Source organism: Rhopalosiphum padi, chromosome 3 (assembly GCF_020882245.1).
Source record: "Rhopalosiphum padi isolate XX-2018 chromosome 3, ASM2088224v1, whole genome shotgun sequence".
Lineage (NCBI taxonomy): Eukaryota > Metazoa > Arthropoda > Insecta > Hemiptera > Aphididae > Rhopalosiphum > Rhopalosiphum padi.
The window spans coordinates 65,412,756-65,434,120 of record NC_083599.1 but is presented as its reverse complement, the minus strand read 5'-3'; the positions used below and the strand labels follow the sequence as shown (position 1 = coordinate 65,434,120).

The 21,365-nt window shown below is 32.6% G+C and overlaps 1 long non-coding RNA gene across 1 annotated transcript; it reads left to right on the top strand.

Annotated features, from left to right (window-relative positions):
• Positions 1-8,789: 8,789 nt before the first annotated feature.
• On the top strand, positions 8,790-21,079 carry LOC132926869 (uncharacterized). The gene is made up of 8 exons (XR_009661547.1): positions 8,790-8,904; positions 10,428-10,649; positions 12,172-12,393; positions 13,916-14,137; positions 15,660-15,881; positions 17,404-17,625; positions 19,119-19,340; positions 20,864-21,079. It is a non-coding gene; the product is annotated as an uncharacterized LOC132926869 (long non-coding RNA).
• The last annotated feature ends 286 nt before the right edge of the window (positions 21,080-21,365 follow it).

The window sequence follows — 21,365 nt, the reverse complement described above, 5'->3', positions numbered from 1 at the left end:
ATCGTTATTTTACGCGTTAATATCCTAGCTGTACCTATAGGTATTTCATTAAAATTTGAACTCTTTAAGACATATACTCTTTAAAAAAATGTTTTGAATAACGTTCAACTTAAATGATCCTTATTGTATTCAATTTTCAAATCTTAGGTATGAACATTAAAAATCTTATTATGTATTTTTAAATATACAGTTGCAAATTGTACGCTTTTAAGAAAAATGGGGACTATGTATTTTTTTATATTTTGTAGTTCATTAGTAGATTAACAACTCTGAAGAACCTTAAAATTAATTTTAAAAGTATTTAATCGAGCGAACATTTATATATTGACAGATATATACAGAAAAAAAATCGAAAATGTCTGCACCTATAATAAGTGATCCATTTATCACACAATAGGTACTAAAGGTAGTGTATATACAAGTACTCAGGCCTGTGTATATTTATAACTTTTGCTGTCAAAATAATGATAGCAAATAATTTAATATGAAAGCCAGTCTTTTTCTGCTTGGAAAAACAAATCGAGGCGGTATTCCCCCTAAAAAAAAAACCATAATTTTATTTATTTTTATACGGGGCTGTATTTAGTGGAGGATTGTAGCCCACATAATATAGTTAAGTAATTATTTAACGGTAAATACAGGAAAAAATATTAATAATTTATTATACAGCGTTATATATTATATTTATATACCATGGCGTATACTATATATGGAACTTATTATAACTATTACCTATACCAATAAAATTAAATTGTCATAAAAAATATAAACAATAATAGCTACTTATTTTTGTATTTAGCGTATTGTTATATGTATTAATGTAGTCATGTATTATACAGATACATAATATTATGCATTAAAATAAGTGGCGTAATAATGTGAATATCATTATACATTATTGCCATTATTAATAAGTAAATTAAATAATTTGAAATTTAAAAATATTATATGCTATTTAATGATCAAAAAATTTATTGCCCAGTTAATTTATTTGAGGCCCCACAATAAATTCCACTCATGAGCCATGTTATAAGTAACTATATAAATTCACTAAGAGAATTTATGTAAATTATTAATTATAATGTTAATTATAGGCGTATATTGTTTTCCTTATAGTGTTCACGTTTTCGTTATTGTTTTTATATTATATATATAATGATACTCTCAACAGTTTTGACTTAATAAAAGCATATTATACGAATTCGGCAATTATACGTCTATACGTAATAATACGTATTATAATAATATAATATATATATATAAGTATAATTATGGAAGTATAGTAAAATTTGCCTATAGTCTCCGCATGATTGTTATCCGAATTTAAGAATTGCCTATTAATAATTATTTTATAATATATTATTATGTTGGTATATGTTTAAACATAATATTCATAGCTTATATAATATCGCGAGTGAAATTCTTGTAAATTGCTATAAATAAAAATGTCATAATCTTCGCATTTATACAATATATGTATATATGATTTTACGAACCATGAATTCAACTTGTACAACACCATTATAATTTATAATATTATATGCATTGTATATACCTACGCATAATACTACATTGTTTGGATTTCACGCGTACTCTGAGTGATTTTATTTGTGTATACATTTTACATTTAGAATATAGACTGTACCGTCGTATAGATACATATCGCGTAAATGGTTAATAGTCCGCAGCTGCAGCGAAAATAGTAATGTCATTGTTCGGATTTTTGTAAACGCACGAACGTTCATTTGTATTTAGTCATGCACATAATAATAATACACAATATATAAAATATATATAAATAAAAGTGTATAAAATAAATATAGTGCCTGCAGGCGCCTATATATATATTATATTTTATAACTCACAACCGTTTTGACAGGTTGTCCGTATAATAATAATAATAATAATAATATGTATAGCTCGTATTATATATCGATAATAATATAATAGCGGATGACCGTAAAAATTGTCATCGTTCTGCTGCATCCCACGAACTTGATATTTTGATGACATTTCCATTACCCCGGGGTATAAATATATATACATTATAAAGTCTTATAAAGTTTTAAAATAATAATAATTTTTTAGTCGTACTACATGTATATATAATATATAAATATAATCTATATTTTGTATTTTGTAACTATTATATATATTGCTGCAGAGTCGTTTTATCCCATATATATATATATATATATATATATATATATATATAGGTACCAATATGTATAAATATGTTAGTGGTGCTCTGCTCTCAACTGGCGTACGTTTGGAACTAGTCTTAGCAAAATTATTAAAAATATAAATAATAAGTATCCATACTTATTATATGATGTATAGTGTGTATATTAAATACCTCAGGATTTTTACAAAACACTAAAGGGTTTGTCGTGAACAATCTAGATCTGCTGCTACATAATATTATATAAAAGTGTAAATTACTATAATCTATAATATACACTATATAATATTATACGAAATTAAATATTAAGTATATATACGATTATATACGATTAAATATCAGCTAGTGGTTCTCAACCTATATATATGCGGGTGTCACCATGAACTTCAGGCCTTAGATGCGCCCCTAAATTTATATTGAAAATATAGAGCATTTTCCCAAGTGATGTGTGTCGTGAACATAAACAGTTAGGTCGAGAACTATATTGCTCATCTCTATTATAATACCAATATTATATATAGTATATTACTATATTAGTATACAATATATGATGGGTAATTCACGCACTTATTTAATAACAGTAATTTTGTTTGTATCGGATGACATAATATGTATTTTTTTTTATAGTAGGTATGTAGTATGTATACCTACCTATCTTATATATATATATATAGATTTCTATCGCGTTTTACCAATAGAGTATAATGTACCTGCCCTTTGATATTTTTAGCCGTTACGCAACTGAATTCGTACGAATTAATCGATTCATATGAAACTTGCAGGTGGCGCGGCGGCAAAGTGTTGACGGTCTCGCGGTTGGTTGCCGAGCTGTCGCGCGAGCGGGCGGGTGGGCGGGAGGCCTGGTCCGATGCCGCGCCAACGTCCCGCCACCGCACCGCAATCGAGACGACCGTCCAACCACGCGGCGTCGCCACCCGTCAGCCACCACACCCCCCACCACAAAACCCGTACGTCAGCGGTCGGACAAAACAGTGTGTGTGTGTGTGTGTGTAGGTATTAATACTATTATTATAATAATATCATTTTTATATGGTTATTTACCCGTTTGATATGCTTTCGCGTAAATAGACACCTATTATACAACTATATATTGTAGTGCATAGCTGTTATAGGCATATAATATATAATTTATATAGGCATGGGCGCCTGCAGGAAATTTATCAGGGAGGGGCATAATGAAATCAAACACCAAAAAATACGCTAAAAAAAGTTTATTCCTTGTAAACTACAAAATGTGTTAGAATTATATGAAATCAAATACCAACCTCACACACTAAAGTAAAAATATCGATGAAATGTTTATAAATCAAAATAAAAGTTAAAATGTTCAACATTCAATTTGAATTACAGGGGGGGCAATTTCCCCGTCTTGCCCCCCCCTCCGGGCGCCAATCTTTATAGGTAGATGATAATAATATGTGTAGTATTCACAGCCCATACGCATATCGTTGTATTGCCATTGGTTAAATATACGAAGCGCGAGCTATTAATATTATTTATATATATAAACGAGTACACGTAAACACGTTATAGGTACATGAGCGTACGACTACGCCCATACATTGCGTATATATTATATACGAAGAGTTTATATTGTGAATATACTCTTTATAAGTACGAAACTCTTTACAACGAAAAACTCTATATAACGTAAATACATGACATAATATTGGTCGGTTTGCTATTTATAATACCCAATAGTCGATTCATTCTCTACGACGTATAGTCACTCTCAATAACGAAACAATATTTTATGTTTCACAACACTATTTACCTGTTATAATAGTATTATAAATAATTATAAAAATAATCGGCAAAAATGCCGAAATTTCCAAGAACGATTACATTCTTTCATCATTATCCATACTTTTAATATCTTAATAATACCGCGTTATTATCGATATCGATAATAATATATTCATTTTATGGCTACAACTCGTTTGCCCTTTTTTACAATTCGTTTGCGCAAAAAAACACAACTCGATTGCGCACATAATATATTTTGGCTACCTGTGACAAAAATCATCACTATTGTTAGAACTCGTTTGCGCACACATTTTCCTTTTCACTTTAACAGGCTTAGGACTGTCTGTTTCAAACTTAAATTTATTTGTTATTAATTTGTTTGGTTTTATATACAAATCGTTTTCTGCACTATGTTTAACAGTACTCCTGATTATTTCTCTCGTCATTGTTCGATTATTATACTCTTCATGATTATGAGAGTCGGTTACTTTTATTATTTAATTTAATTTATTAACAATAATACTCGCAGGACATTTTTTATTAGTACATCTAAAATTAAAATTTCCATTCATTCAAACCCGATACTCACTAAATTTATAATTGTCAATATTAAAACATCGTTTTCCTCGCCGAGTTTCAAAAATATTAGAAATTTCAACGTCCATATTAAATAGTTTACGTCGTCCAACACATTAGCCACAACTGTACTGAAACTGAACCATACCTACTAAAACTATCCTAAAAGTAGTTTAGAAAATCCAAAATGATATAACCTACACTTATAAGATAATATTGCTATAAAATATTTTGTGTTGTAGTCGTACGCAAACGAGTGATCTATTTTCAGGTAAATGACTGATTTCGTCGTGCGCATACGAGTCGTCGATTTTCAGGTAAAAAATTTTGAATGTGCGCAAACCAGTTGCATGCAGCGCATTTTATTATCGACGTTAAACACTCTCTATTACGAAAACTCTCTTTAACGAAAGAAATCTCTTGGTCCCTTCAGATTCGTTATAAATTATATATGCTGTCAGTTGCAGTCATCATAGCACCGTAGGTATTGTACAATATCGTCTAGCTATGTGTATACAATATATATATGTAGGTAAGTCGTAGGTATAGGTACTCGTCTTTGGATGATCGTTGCGGTCGAGTATATACCTACGACCTAACTATAATATGTATACACATATATATGTTACACCGCGGGTGTGTCAAAAATAGCGGAAATTATTCGTCGGTTATTCTTGATATATTACGCGATCACCATCACCATTTTTCGCGCACGAAATTAGAAATACGCTGTGACAGACATATATATGACTATATATAGATCACTACAGTGATTTCACGCATCTCACATTTTATTCTGCCATTTCATTATACCATATTATACTATATATATATTTATGCCTGACTTAAGTACAACAGCATCATATATATATATATAGTGTCATATAATGGTATTTTCAACACAATCGACGACGATGTGTGAGTAATGCACTGCAAAATATGTACAATAGCGTATACATATTATATATATTATAGTTACGAAGTTCGAACGTGTTTTTATAATAGATAATAGATATACAATTTTATAAGTTATAATGTATTATTATTTTTTTTCTCAGCACGTTTTGGCTTTGTGAAGCGACAAATCTGAAAAACGGTAAAAATCTGTAAGACACGATTAAATATTATAATTAGTACAATATAGAATCTCGATTATCCGTCTTTCTCGGAGGCGATTCTAAACTCGTGGCCCGAACAAAAAAAATATGTTCAAAAGGTTCATTATAAATTCGGCCCATATTTTTTTAGGTAAAAATGATTTAGTTGTAAAACGGCCCTTGTTTCTTTCAGGTACAAATGTTTGACGGTGTAAAATCGACCCGAATAAAAATAAACGTTTAATTTTCTTATAATATTTTTGAGAACCATTTAGAATTACCCAGAGGACATCACGAAGAGGCGCCTCACGTTATCCTCCAAAAATTATTTTCATTATATATTAAAAATATAGATGAAATCTTTCAATGTTGGATCTAATTTGAGTATTCAGTACAAAAAATACAAGTTAAATGTATTTATGTATACAATTGTAAGTGTAAAAGAGTGTAAAAATAGTAAAATTATAATGTAATAATGTAATGTATTTAAATATAAATTTATTTTTTTAAGTAAAAAGCCGTTACGTGTTTGGTGTATTCACTCACCAATATTTCCTTAATTTTATATTATGTAAATGACAAAATTATCGGACCGAGATTACAACCTACCTATTTTATTACCAAAAATTTCACAAAATTATATTATGTTATTGGTAATTATAGCTATTATATAGGTAGGTATAATATTATAAGTTATTGTATGAAAAATTGTTTATAAATCACTTTAATAGGTACCTACAACATACCTTACGTTTTTGGGTATATGTATCAATTTATAATTATATGTGTACGTACTGACTACTATTACGTAGAAATAAAATACTATATATATATATATATATATATATAATGATAATCAATAATTATTAATCAGTTTTTATTATTATTTATAATTATAATACGTATTTATCTATATAATTTAGTGGTTTTTGAAATATTTAATCGAAAGCTATGATCTTAATTTATTTAAATATTTTCCAATTATGATTTTCCCCGATAATTTTACGTACATACAAATTTAAACAATACACAATATGCACAAATATGCTAAGAGTTTGCTCAAATATGCGCTTTTTCTAAAATATGACAAAATATGCAAATTTTAACTTCGTACCTATTTAGTTTCGCCATTTCATAAAACAATAAGTTATAACTTGCCTAGAATAATCTACGACCACTACAAAAAACATGCAAATGCAAAAAGTCCCGAATTCTAATAATATGTGTGTATTCTATAGCTAAAGCTAGTTAAATATAGGTACCACGTGCACTTCATCTTTGCCCATTCAAAACGCATCGTATTTAGTTTAATTATCTATTATTATGCTAACACATTTAGCGTAATGCGAGTGGATTAATAATATTTATAGTTTTCTGATTTTTTATATATATTTCCGAAATATCAACTTAACATAGCTGTCTCACATTGAAAAATAAAATATCTTTGTCTGCGTATTTGATGATTATTTAAACAATTAATAACTCAATATTTTTTATTATCTTATAGAATCAAAAATATAGGCTCAAAATCCGTATTTTTGTTCATTAAAAACAAAAATCAATTTTAAATAAATTATAAAATGTAGTATAATATATAGTAAATTTACTATATGGTTGCTATATTTACATATTACATATATAATATATTTTTACAGTAATATGTATATAAAAAAATATCCCACAGCGTCGCAGGACATTAATTTAATAACTATATATTGGACATTATTAGTTGTTTCTTTTATTGTATCGTTGATTTCAAACGGGGGACAAAAATAAGATACCTAAACTGCCTTAGTTTTATTATTATACTATAAAAATTAACATTAAATTCATAAAAGTCATACTAAGTTAAAGTAGAAATATAATAATTTATGAAAAACAACGTTGTTTGATTTAAAATATATCAATTTCAGACGCTGGATTAATAATATATTACGCACATATTATAGTGATCATGAAATTTATTTAACATTATTTGAAATTAATGTAATACGCGGACTGTATAGAATGTCCCGTTAAATATGTTTAAATTAAAAGAATATATCTTAACGGTGGTGATCAATAATTATTCTACTATATTATTTTAATTATTTTTTTTTTTTTTTATAAAAAAATATTTAAACGTAGCTATCTATCACAATTTATTATTACAATTGTTATACATGTTATAATGTAATTTTTATTTTACACACATCTAAATACTTATATAACAATACGATCATATCATTAAAAATGCTACTTTTGAGAATATATATGAACAAGCCAGGGCCTGATATAGGTATTTTGTGGCCTTGGGAAAATAAAAAATCTGGCAACTATTTGTAAACAGTACCGTATATAGCCATATAGCCATAGCCCCCATCCACAAATGAGTTGTAATAAACAAAATGACAATTTATTACAATTTAGTATTTACCTACTTAAACATTTTCACAAACATAATTATAATGTTATCGCTACATTTTTTTACTTCAGGCTACAGATTTCTTGTACTTATTATTTTCATTTACATTAAACGCTGATAAGGCTTAATTATTTTATTTTTTTGAAATATTATATATTTCTTAAATTTATTTTATATGATGAAAGTATTACTCTGAATAAAGATTAATAAAAACTGCCATATCGCACATGTGATGGGTCCGGCGATGTACAGGATGATTCGTGGGTTGCCATTTGAAAAGCAAAAGTCGATAGTGGTTTCACTATTAACTAAAAAAATGTAAAAAAAAAATAAAAATATCATAGGTACAGTTGGAGAAAAGCATGAAAAAAATATATATTTTGAAAAAAAAATGTTAAAAAGTCAATACTTTTCGAAATAATGAGTGTTTAATGATAAAAGAGTCATCCCGTATAGGTAGGTTTAAATTTTATACCTACGACATACTAAATGTATATATAACTGAGGTACATAATGTACATTTATATACTTACACGCTATATACACTCACGCCAATAACATAATAGCACCACACCCGAGCCACGACGATCCCTTCTCTTGAGTCCTCTTCAGGTATATGCTTATAATATAGTATAATAGAATCTTTTTTGTTGCAGGCGACACTGTGTTTCTGCGATCGGCCACCGTCGGAATTTTACTTCGCTGTCTTGTAAACCAGTCGAACCGATTTCCACAATCATTTGAGTTTTGAACACGATTCAACGTAGACGTACATTCAGTTACAGCCTACAGTGTGGTCAGTGTTCTGTTCGCTACGCCATTTGAACGTGTTGTCAACAGTCTTTGCCGCAGTTTTAGCATTTCGAAGGTCCATACAAGTAAATATGATTTTATTTAATAATTATAGATTAATTATGTATGTTATAAATTCTAAAACGCGTGTAGTTAAGGTACATTATATAGCAGCGGTTCCCAAACTATCACGGTTCGCGCATTCCTAAAAATAAAAATAAATAATCGCGCCTCCTAAAAATAAATAATTAACGATTTCATATTATTTAGTATAACAAAAATTATTTTTAAAAAAAACTATGACTTAATATATAATGATCAATGCAATGTGAAAAATCGGTTTGTTTCCAGTTTATTATAAGGGGCCGTTACACCAGCATTTGTTTTTTATGTCTATCTGCCACATAATATAGGAACAAAGATACTCCGTATTTCCACGATTATGATTCTCTGGTTCAGTTTAGCGCAAAAGCATCTATTATATTTTTTTAAAAAAAGAGTATTTCCTGTTCTCTTAATGCTTCAAAATTAGTATAGCTTTGGCATGCACCAACAAAATTCGACCATTTCCTTGTTCCGTGGCCCATATAATTCGGGCACCGTTCGGGCAGTACGTCAGCTATTGTTTGGTGTGTTGCGTTTGCTTTTTTCGTCACATCTGTATTAAAAAATTTGCGTGAATGCATATTTCTAATTTTTTTCGTTGCCGCATTTATGCGATAAACAGTCATTCGTAGGAATACATTATTCGTAAGTGTTCAAGTATGTTTCTTAAACAGAACGTATATTCGTAAAAACCCGTTTCCCCCGTGCGCCATCGTCGTTGTCGACACGCACATAGTTACGGCGGGTTATGTTCCACAGAAAGACGAGTCGTTCGTACGTCGGATCTAGCGCGCAAATGGCACAGTTCCAGAGACTCGTCAGAGTTCCGCGTTACGGGTGTATCATTCTTGTTTGAGCTTCCCGTTTCGTGTGCCGCTATAATGGTCTGACAACGCGTGCGGTTCGATTCAGATCCGATTATTCGGTGGCTGTGACGTCTTTGAATGACATACGAATCTGTTCGAAACATTGTACACATTACAAAAACGTTAATAATTGTGTTTGAGTGTTTGTAACGTATAATAATTGTCTATTATACAAGATTAAAACAGTTCAAAGTATTATTCTGTATTATTCGCATAAGAAAAATTACACAGACAACCCACTCCACCCATCTCTACTCTAGGATAGCCGCCACTGGAAACAAAAAATTAATTTTTGGTCATGTAAAAATAAAATAAAAATATCATAGGTACAGTTGGAGAAAAGCATGAAAAAAATATATATTTTGAAAAAAAAATGTTAAAAAGTCAATACTTTTCGAAATAATGAGTGTTTAATGATAAAAGAGTCATCCCGTATAGGTAGGTTTAAATTTTATACCTACGACATACTAAATGTATATATAACTGAGGTACATAATGTACATTTATATACTTACACGCTATATACACTCACGCCAATAACATAATAGCACCACACCCGAGCCACGACGATCCCTTCTCTTGAGTCCTCTTCAGGTATATGCTTATAATATAGTATAATAGAATCTTTTTTGTTGCAGGCGACACTGTGTTTCTGCGATCGGCCACCGTCGGAATTTTACTTCGCTGTCTTGTAAACCAGTCGAACCGATTTCCACAATCATTTGAGTTTTGAACACGATTCAACGTCGACGTACATTCAGTTACAGCCTACAGTGTGGTCAGTGTTCTGTTCGCTACGCCATTTGAACGTGTTGTCAACAGTCTTTGCCGCAGTTTTAGCATTTCGAAGGTCCATACAAGTAAATATGATTTTATTTAATAATTATAGATTAATTATGTATGTTATAAATTCTAAAACGCGTGTAGTTAAGGTACATTATATAGCAGCGGTTCCCAAACTATCACGGTTCGCGCATTCCTAAAAATAAAAATAAATAATCGCGCCTCCTACAAATAAATAATTAACGATTTCATATTATTTAGTATAACAAAAATTATTTTTAAAAAAAACGATGACTTAATATATAATGATCAATGCAATGTGAAAAATCGGTTTGTTTCCAGTTTATTATAAGGGGCCTTTACACCAGCATTTGTTTTTTATGTCTATCTCCCACATAATATAGGAACAAAGTTACTCCGTATTTCCACGATTATGACTCTCTGGTTCTGTTTAGCGCAAAAGCATCTATTTTATATTTTAAAAAAAAGAGTATTTCCTGTTCTCTTAATGCTTCAAAATTAGTATAGCTCTGGTATGCACAAACAAAATTCGACCTTTTCCTTGTTCCGTGGCCCATATAAATCGGGCACCGTTCGGGCAGTACGTCAGCTATTATTTGGTGTGTTGCGTTTGCTTTTTTCGTCACATCTGTATTAAAAAATTTGCGTGAATGCATATTTCTAATTTTTTTCGTTGCCGCATTTATGCGATAAACAGTCATTCGTAGGAATACATTATTCGTAAGTGTTCAAGTATGTTTCTTAAACAGAACGTATATTCGTAAAAACCCGTTTCCCCGTGCGCCATCGTCGTTGTCGACACGCACATAGTTACGGCGGGTTATGTTCCACAGAAAGACGAGTCGTTCGTACGTCGGATCTAGCGCGCAAATGGCACAGTTCCAGAGACTCGTCAGAGTTCCGCGTTACGGGTGTATCATTCTTGTTTGAGCTTCCCGTTTCGTGTGCCGCTATAATGGTCTGACAACGCGTGCGGTTCGATTCAGATCCGATTATTCGGTGGCTGTGACGTCTTTGAATGACATACGAATCTGTTCGAAACATTGTACACATTACAAAAACGTTAATAATTGTGTTTGAGTGTTTGTAACGTATAATAATTGTCTATTATACAAGATTAAAACAGTTCAAAGTATTATTCTGTATTATTCGCATAAGAAAAATTACACAGACAACCCACTCCACCCATCTCTACTCTAGGATAGCCGCCACTGGAAACAAAAAATTAATTTTTGGTCATGTAAAAATAAAATAAAAATATCATAGGTACAGTTGGAGAAAAGCATGAAAAAAATATATATTTTGAAAAAAAAATGTTAAAAAGTCAATACTTTTCGAAATAATGAGTGTTTAATGATAAAAGAGTCATCCCGTATAGGTAGGTTTAAATTTTATACCTACGACATACTAAATGTATATATAACTGAGGTACATAATGTACATTTATATACTTACACGCTATATACACTCACGCCAATAACATAATAGCACCACACCCGAGCCACGACGATCCCTTCTCTTGAGTCCTCTTCAGGTATATGCTTATAATATAGTATAATAGAATCTTTTTTGTTGCAGGCGACACTGTGTTTCTGCGATCGGCCACCGTCGGAATTTTACTTCGCTGTCTTGTAAACCAGTCGAACCGATTTCCACAATCATTTGAGTTTTGAACACGATTCAACGTCGACGTACATTCAGTTACAGCCTACAGTGTGGTCAGTGTTCTGTTCGCTACGCCATTTGAACGTGTTGTCAACAGTCTTTGCCGCAGTTTTAGCATTTCGAAGGTCCATACAAGTAAATATGATTTTATTTAATAATTATAGATTAATTATGTATGTTATAAATTCTAAAACGCGTGTAGTTAAGGTACATTATATAGCAGCGGTTCCCAAACTATCACGGTTCGCGCATTCCTAAAAATAAAAATAAATAATCGCGCCTCCTACAAATAAATAATTAACGATTTCATATTATTTAGTATAACAAAAATTATTTTTAAAAAAAACGATGACTTAATATATAATGATCAATGCAATGTGAAAAATCGGTTTGTTTCCAGTTTATTATAAGGGGCCTTTACACCAGCATTTGTTTTTTATGTCTATCTCCCACATAATATAGGAACAAAGTTACTCCGTATTTCCACGATTATGACTCTCTGGTTCTGTTTAGCGCAAAAGCATCTATTTTATATTTTAAAAAAAAGAGTATTTCCTGTTCTCTTAATGCTTCAAAATTAGTATAGCTCTGGTATGCACAAACAAAATTCGACCTTTTCCTTGTTCCGTGGCCCATATAAATCGGGCACCGTTCGGGCAGTACGTCAGCTATTGTTTGGTGTGTTGCGTTTGCTTTTTTCGTCACATCTGTATTAAAAAATTTGCGTGAATGCATATTTCTAATTTTTTTCGTTGCCGCATTTATGCGATAAACAGTCATTCGTAGGAATACATTATTCGTAAGTGTTCAAGTATGTTTCTTAAACAGAACGTATATTCGTAAAAACCCGTTTCCCCGTGCGCCATCGTCGTTGTCGACACGCACATAGTTACGGCGGGTTATGTTCCACAGAAAGACGAGTCGTTCGTACGTCGGATCTAGCGCGCAAATGGCACAGTTCCAGAGACTCGTCAGAGTTCCGCGTTACGGGTGTATCATTCTTGTTTGAGCTTCCCGTTTCGTGTGCCGCTATAATGGTCTGACAACGCGTGCGGTTCGATTCAGATCCGATTATTCGGTGGCTGTGACGTCTTTGAATGACATACGAATCTGTTCGAAACATTGTACACATTACAAAAACGTTAATAATTGTGTTTGAGTGTTTGTAACGTATAATAATTGTCTATTATACAAGATTAAAACAGTTCAAAGTATTATTCTGTATTATTCGCATAAGAAAAATTACACAGACAACCCACTCCACCCATCTCTACTCTAGGATAGCCGCCACTGGAAACAAAAAATTAATTTTTGGTCATGTAAAAATAAAATAAAAATATCATAGGTACAGTTGGAGAAAAGCATGAAAAAAATATATATTTTGAAAAAAAAATGTTAAAAAGTCAATACTTTTCGAAATAATGAGTGTTTAATGATAAAAGAGTCATCCCGTATAGGTAGGTTTAAATTTTATACCTACGACATACTAAATGTATATATAACTGAGGTACATAATGTACATTTATATACTTACACGCTATATACACTCACGCCAATAACATAATAGCACCACACCCGAGCCACGACGATCCCTTCTCTTGAGTCCTCTTCAGGTATATGCTTATAATATAGTATAATAGAATCTTTTTTGTTGCAGGCGACACTGTGTTTCTGCGATCGGCCACCGTCGGAATTTTACTTCGCTGTCTTGTAAACCAGTCGAACCGATTTCCACAATCATTTGAGTTTTGAACACGATTCAACGTCGACGTACATTCAGTTACAGCCTACAGTGTGGTCAGTGTTCTGTTCGCTACGCCATTTGAACGTGTTGTCAACAGTCTTTGCCGCAGTTTTAGCATTTCGAAGGTCCATACAAGTAAATATGATTTTATTTAATAATTATAGATTAATTATGTATGTTATAAATTCTAAAACGCGTGTAGTTAAGGTACATTATATAGCAGCGGTTCCCAAACTATCACGGTTCGCGCATTCCTAAAAATAAAAATAAATAATCGCGCCTCCTACAAATAAATAATTAACGATTTCATATTATTTAGTATAACAAAAATTATTTTTAAAAAAAACGATGACTTAATATATAATGATCAATGCAATGTGAAAAATCGGTTTGTTTCCAGTTTATTATAAGGGGCCTTTACACCAGCATTTGTTTTTTATGTCTATCTCCCACATAATATAGGAACAAAGTTACTCCGTATTTCCACGATTATGACTCTCTGGTTCTGTTTAGCGCAAAAGCATCTATTTTATATTTTAAAAAAAAGAGTATTTCCTGTTCTCTTAATGCTTCAAAATTAGTATAGCTCTGGTATGCACAAACAAAATTCGACCTTTTCCTTGTTCCGTGGCCTATATAAATCGGGCACCGTTCGGGCAGTACGTCAGCTATTGTTTGGTGTGTTGCGTTTGCTTTTTTCGTCACATCTGTATTAAAAAATTTGCGTGAATGCATATTTCTAATTTTTTTCGTTGCCGCATTTATGCGATAAACAGTCATTCGTAGGAATACATTATTCGTAAGTGTTCAAGTATGTTTCTTAAACAGAACGTATATTCGTAAAAACCCGTTTCCCCGTGCGCCATCGTCGTTGTCGACACGCACATAGTTACGGCGGGTTATGTTCCACAGAAAGACGAGTCGTTCGTACGTCGGATCTAGCGCGCAAATGGCACAGTTCCAGAGACTCGTCAGAGTTCCGCGTTACGGGTGTATCATTCTTGTTTGAGCTTCCCGTTTCGTGTGCCGCTATAATGGTCTGACAACGCGTGCGGTTCGATTCAGATCCGATTATTCGGTGGCTGTGACGTCTTTGAATGACATACGAATCTGTTCGAAACATTGTACACATTACAAAAACGTTAATAATTGTGTTTGAGTGTTTGTAACGTATAATAATTGTCTATTATACAAGATTAAAACAGTTCAAAGTATTATTCTGTATTATTCGCATAAGAAAAATTACACAGACAACCCACTCCACCCATCTCTACTCTAGGATAGCCGCCACTGGAAACAAAAAATTAATTTTTGGTCATGTAAAAATAAAATAAAAATATCATAGGTACAGTTGGAGAAAAGCATGAAAAAAATATATATTTTGAAAAAAAAATGTTAAAAAGTCAATACTTTTCGAAATAATGAGTGTTTAATGATAAAAGAGTCATCCCGTATAGGTAGGTTTAAATTTTATACCTACGACATACTAAATGTATATATAACTGAGGTACATAATGTACATTTATATACTTACACGCTATATACACTCACGCCAATAACATAATAGCACCACACCCGAGCCACGACGATCCCTTCTCTTGAGTCCTCTTCAGGTATATGCTTATAATATAGTATAATAGAATCTTTTTTGTTGCAGGCGACACTGTGTTTCTGCGATCGGCCACCGTCGGAATTTTACTTCGCTGTCTTGTAAACCAGTCGAACCGATTTCCACAATCATTTGAGTTTTGAACACGATTCAACGTCGACGTACATTCAGTTACAGCCTACAGTGTGGTCAGTGTTCTGTTCGCTACGCCATTTGAACGTGTTGTCAACAGTCTTTGCCGCAGTTTTAGCATTTCGAAGGTCCATACAAGTAAATATGATTTTATTTAATAATTATAGATTAATTATGTATGTTATAAATTCTAAAACGCGTGTAGTTAAGGTACATTATATAGCAGCGGTTCCCAAACTATCACGGTTCGCGCATTCCTAAAAATAAAAATAAATAATCGCGCCTCCTACAAATAAATAATTAACGATTTCATATTATTTAGTATAACAAAAATTATTTTTAAAAAAAACGATGACTTAATATATAATGATCAATGCAATGTGAAAAATCGGTTTGTTTCCAGTTTATTATAAGGGGCCTTTACACCAGCATTTGTTTTTTATGTCTATCTCCCACATAATATAGGAACAAAGTTACTCCGTATTTCCACGATTATGACTCTCTGGTTCTGTTTAGCGCAAAAGCATCTATTTTATATTTTAAAAAAAAGAGTATTTCCTGTTCTCTTAATGCTTCAAAATTAGTATAGCTCTGGTATGCACAAACAAAATTCGACCTTTTCCTTGTTCCGTGGCCCATATAAATCGGGCACCGTTCGGGCAGTACGTCAGCTATTGTTTGGTGTGTTGCGTTTGCTTTTTTCGTCACATCTGTATTAAAAAATTTGCGTGAATGCATATTTCTAATTTTTTTCGTTGCCGCATTTATGCGATAAACAGTCATTCGTAGGAATACATTATTCGTAAGTGTTCAAGTATGTTTCTTAAACAGAACGTATATTCGTAAAAACCCGTTTCCCCGTGCGCCATCGTCGTTGTCGACACGCACATAGTTACGGCGGGTTATGTTCCACAGAAAGACGAGTCGTTCGTACGTCGGATCTAGCGCGCAAATGGCACAGTTCCAGAGACTCGTCAGAGTTCCGCGTTACGGGTGTATCATTCTTGTTTGAGCTTCCCGTTTCGTGTGCCGCTATAATGGTCTGACAACGCGTGCGGTTCGATTCAGATCCGATTATTCGGTGGCTGTGACGTCTTTGAATGACATACGAATCTGTTCGAAACATTGTACACATTACAAAAACGTTAATAATTGTGTTTGAGTGTTTGTAACGTATAATAATTGTCTATTATACAAGATTAAAACAGTTCAAAGTATTATTCTGTATTATTCGCATAAGAAAAATTACACAGACAACCCACTCCACCCATCTCTACTCTAGGATAGCCGCCACTGGAAACAAAAAATTAATTTTTGGTCATGTAAAAATAAAATAAAAATATCATAGGTACAGTTGGAGAAAAGCATGAAAAAAATATATATTTTGAAAAAAAAATGTTAAAAAGTCAATACTTTTCGAAATAATGAGTGTTTAATGATAAAAGAGTCATCCCGTATAGGTAGGTTTAAATTTTATACCTACGACATACTAAATGTATATATAACTGAGGTACATAATGTACATTTATATACTTACACGCTATATACACTCACGCCAATAACATAATAGCACCACACCCGAGCCACGACGATCCCTTCTCTTGAGTCCTCTTCAGGTATATGCTTATAATATAGTATAATAGAATCTTTTTTGTTGCAGGCGACACTGTGTTTCTGCGATCGGCCACCGTCGGAATTTTACTTCGCTGTCTTGTAAACTAGTCGAACCGATTTCCACAATCATTTAAGTTTTGAACATGATTCAACGTCGACGTACATTTAGTTACAGCCTACAGTGTGGTCAGTGTTCTGTTCGCTACGCCATTTGAACGTGTTGTCAACAGTCTTTGCCGCAGTTTTAGCATTTCGAAGGTCCATACAAGTAAATATGATTTTATTTAATAATTATAGATTAATTATGTATGTTATAAATTCTAAAACGCGTGTAGTTAAGGTATATTATATAGCAGCGGTTCCCAAACAATCAATGTTCGCGCATTCCTACAAATAAATAATTAACGATTTCATATTATTTAGTATAACAAAAATTATTTTTAAAAAAAACCATGACTTAATATATAATGATCAATGCAATGTGAAAAATCGGTTTGTTTCCTGTTTATTATAAGGGGCCGTTACACCAGCATTTGTTTTTTATGTCTATCTCCCACATAATATAGGAACAAAGATACTCCGTATTTCCACAATTATGATTCTATGGTTCAGTTTAGCGCAAAAGCATCTATTATATTTTTTTAAAAAAAGAGTATTTCCTGTTCTCTTAATGCTTCAAAATTAGTATAGCTTTGGTATGCACAAACAAAATTCGACCATTTCCTTGTTCCGTGGCCCATATAATTCGGGCACTGTTCGGGCAGTACGTCAGCTATTGTTTGATGTGTTGCGTTTGCTTTTTTCGTCACATCTGTATTAAATATTTGCGTTAATGCATATTTCTAATTTTTTTCGTTGCCGCATTTATGCGATAAACAGTCATTCGTAGGAATACATTATTCGTAAGTGTTCAAGTATGTTTCTTAAACAGAACGTATATTCGTAAAAACCCGTTTCCCCCGTGCGCCATCGTCGTTGTCGACACGCACATAGTTACGGCGGGTTATGTTCCACAGAAAGACGAGTCGTTCGTACGTCGGATCTAGCGCGCAAATGGCACAGTTCCAGAGACTCGTCAGAGTTCCGCGTTACGGGTGTATCATTCTTGTTTGAGCTTCCCGTTTCGTGTGCCGCTATAATGGTCTGACAACGCGTGCGGTTCGATTCAGATCCGATTATTCGGTGGCTGTGACGTCTTTGAATGACATACGAATCTGTTCGAAACATTGTACACATTACAAAAACGTTAATAATTGTGTTTGAGTGTTTGTAACGTATAATAATTGTCTATTATACAAGATTAAAACAGTTCAAAGTATTATTCTGTATTATTCGCATAAGAAAAATTACACAGACAACCCACTCCACCCATCTCTACTCTAGGATAGCCGCCACTGGAAACAAAAAATTAATTTTTGGTCATGTAAAAATAAAATAAAAATATCATAGGTACAGTTGGAGAAAAGCATGAAAAAAATATATATTTTGAAAAAAAAATGTTAAAAAGTCAATACTTTTCGAAATAATGAGTGTTTAATGATAAAAGAGTCATCCCGTATAGGTAGGTTTAAATTTTATACCTACGACATACTAAATGTATATATAACTGAGGTACATAATGTACATTTATATACTTACACGCTATATACACTCACGCCAATAACATAATAGCACCACACCCGAGCCACGACGATCCCTTCTCTTGAGTCCTCTTCAGGTATATGCTTATAATATAGTATAATAGAATCTTTTTTGTTGCAGGCGACACTGTGTTTCTGCGATCGGCCACCGTCGGAATTTTACTTCGCTGTCTTGTAAACCAGTCGAACCGATTTCCACAATCATTTGAGTTTTGAACACGATTCAACGTCGACGTACATTCAGTTACAGCCTACAGTGTGGTCAGTGTTCTGTTCGCTACGCCATTTGAACGTGTTGTCAACAGTCTTTGCCGCAGTTTTAGCATTTCGAAGGTCCATACAAGTAAATATGATTTTATTTAATAATTATAGATTAATTATGTATGTTATAAATTCTAAAACGCGTGTAGTTAAGGTACATTATATAGCAGCGGTTCCCAAACTATCACGGTTCGCGCATTCCTAAAAATAAAAATAAATAATCGCGCCTCCTACAAATAAATAATTAACGATTTCATATTATTTAGTATAACAAAAATTATTTTTAAAAAAAACGATGACTTAATATATAATGATCAATGCAATGTGAAAAATCGGTTTGTTTCCAGTTTATTATAAGGGGCCTTTACACCAGCATTTGTTTTTTATGTCTATCTCCCACATAATATAGGAACAAAGTTACTCCGTATTTCCACGATTATGACTCTCTGGTTCTGTTTAGCGCAAAAGCATCTATTTTATATTTTAAAAAAAAGAGTATTTCCTGTTCTCTTAATGCTTCAAAATTAGTATAGCTCTGGTATGCACAAACAAAATTCGACCTTTTCCTTGTTCCGTGGCCCATATAAATCGGGCACCGTTCGGGCAGTACGTCAGCTATTGTTTGGTGTGTTGCGTTTGCTTTTTTCGTCACATCTGTATTAAAAAATTTGCGTGAATGCATATTTCTAATTTTTTTCGTTGCCGCATTTATGCGATAAACAGTCATTCGTAGGAATACATTATTCGTAAGTGTTCAAGTATGTTTCTTAAACAGAACGTATATTCGTAAAAACCCGTTTCCCCCGTGCGCCATCGTCGTTGTCGACACGCACATAGTTACGGCGGGTTATGTTCCACAGAAAGACGAGTCGTTCGTACGTCGGATCTAGCGCGCAAATGGCACAGTTCCAGAGACTCGTCAGAGTTCCGCGTTACGGGTGTATCATTCTTGTTTGAGCTTCCCGTTTCGTGTGCCGCTATAATGGTCTGACAACGCGTGCGGTTCGATTCAGATCCGATTATTCGGTGGCTGTGACGTCTTTGAATGACATACGAATCTGTTCGAAACATTGTACACATTACAAAAACGTTAATAATTGTGTTTGAGTGTTTGTAACGTATAATAATTGTCTATTATACAAGATTAAAACAGTTCAAAGTATTATTCTGTATTATTCGCATAAGAAAAATTACACAGACAACCCACTCCACCCATCTCTACTCTAGGATAGCCGCCACTGGAAACAAAAAATTAATTTTTGGTCATGTAAAAATAAAATAAAAATATCATAGGTACAGTTGGAGAAAAGCATGAAAAAAATATATATTTTGAAAAAAAAATGTTAAAAAGTCAATACTTTTCGAAATAATGAGTGTTTAATGATAAAAGAGTCATCCCGTATAGGTAGGTTTAAATTTTATACCTACGACATACTAAATGTATATATAACTGAGGTACATAATGTACATTTATATACTTACACGCTATATACACTCACGCCAATAACATAATAGCACCACACCCGAGCCACGACGATCCCTTCTCTTGAGTCCTCTTCAGGTATATGCTTATAATATAGTATAATAGAATCTTTTTTGTTGCAGGCGACACTGTGTTTCTGCGATCGGCCACCGTCGGAATTTTACTTCGCTGTCTTGTAAACTAGTCGAACCGATTTCCACAATCATTTAAGTTTTGAACATGATTCAACGTCGACGTACATTTAGTTACAGCCTACAGTGTGGTCAGTGTTCTGTTCGCTACGCCATTTGAACGTGTTGTCAACAGTCTTTGCCGCAGTTTTAGCATTTCGAAGGTCCATACAAGTAAATATGATTTTATTTAATAATTATAGATTAATTATGTATGTTATAAATTCTAAAACGCGTGTAGTTAAGGTATATTATATAGCAGCGGTTCCCAAACAATCAATGTTCGCGCATTCCTACAAATAAATAATTAACGATTTCATATTATTTAGTATAACAAAAATTATTTTTAAAAAAAACCATGACTTAATATATAATGATCAATGCAATGTGAAAAATCGGTTTGTTTCCTGTTTATTATAAGGGGCCGTTACACCAGCATTTGTTTTTTATGTCT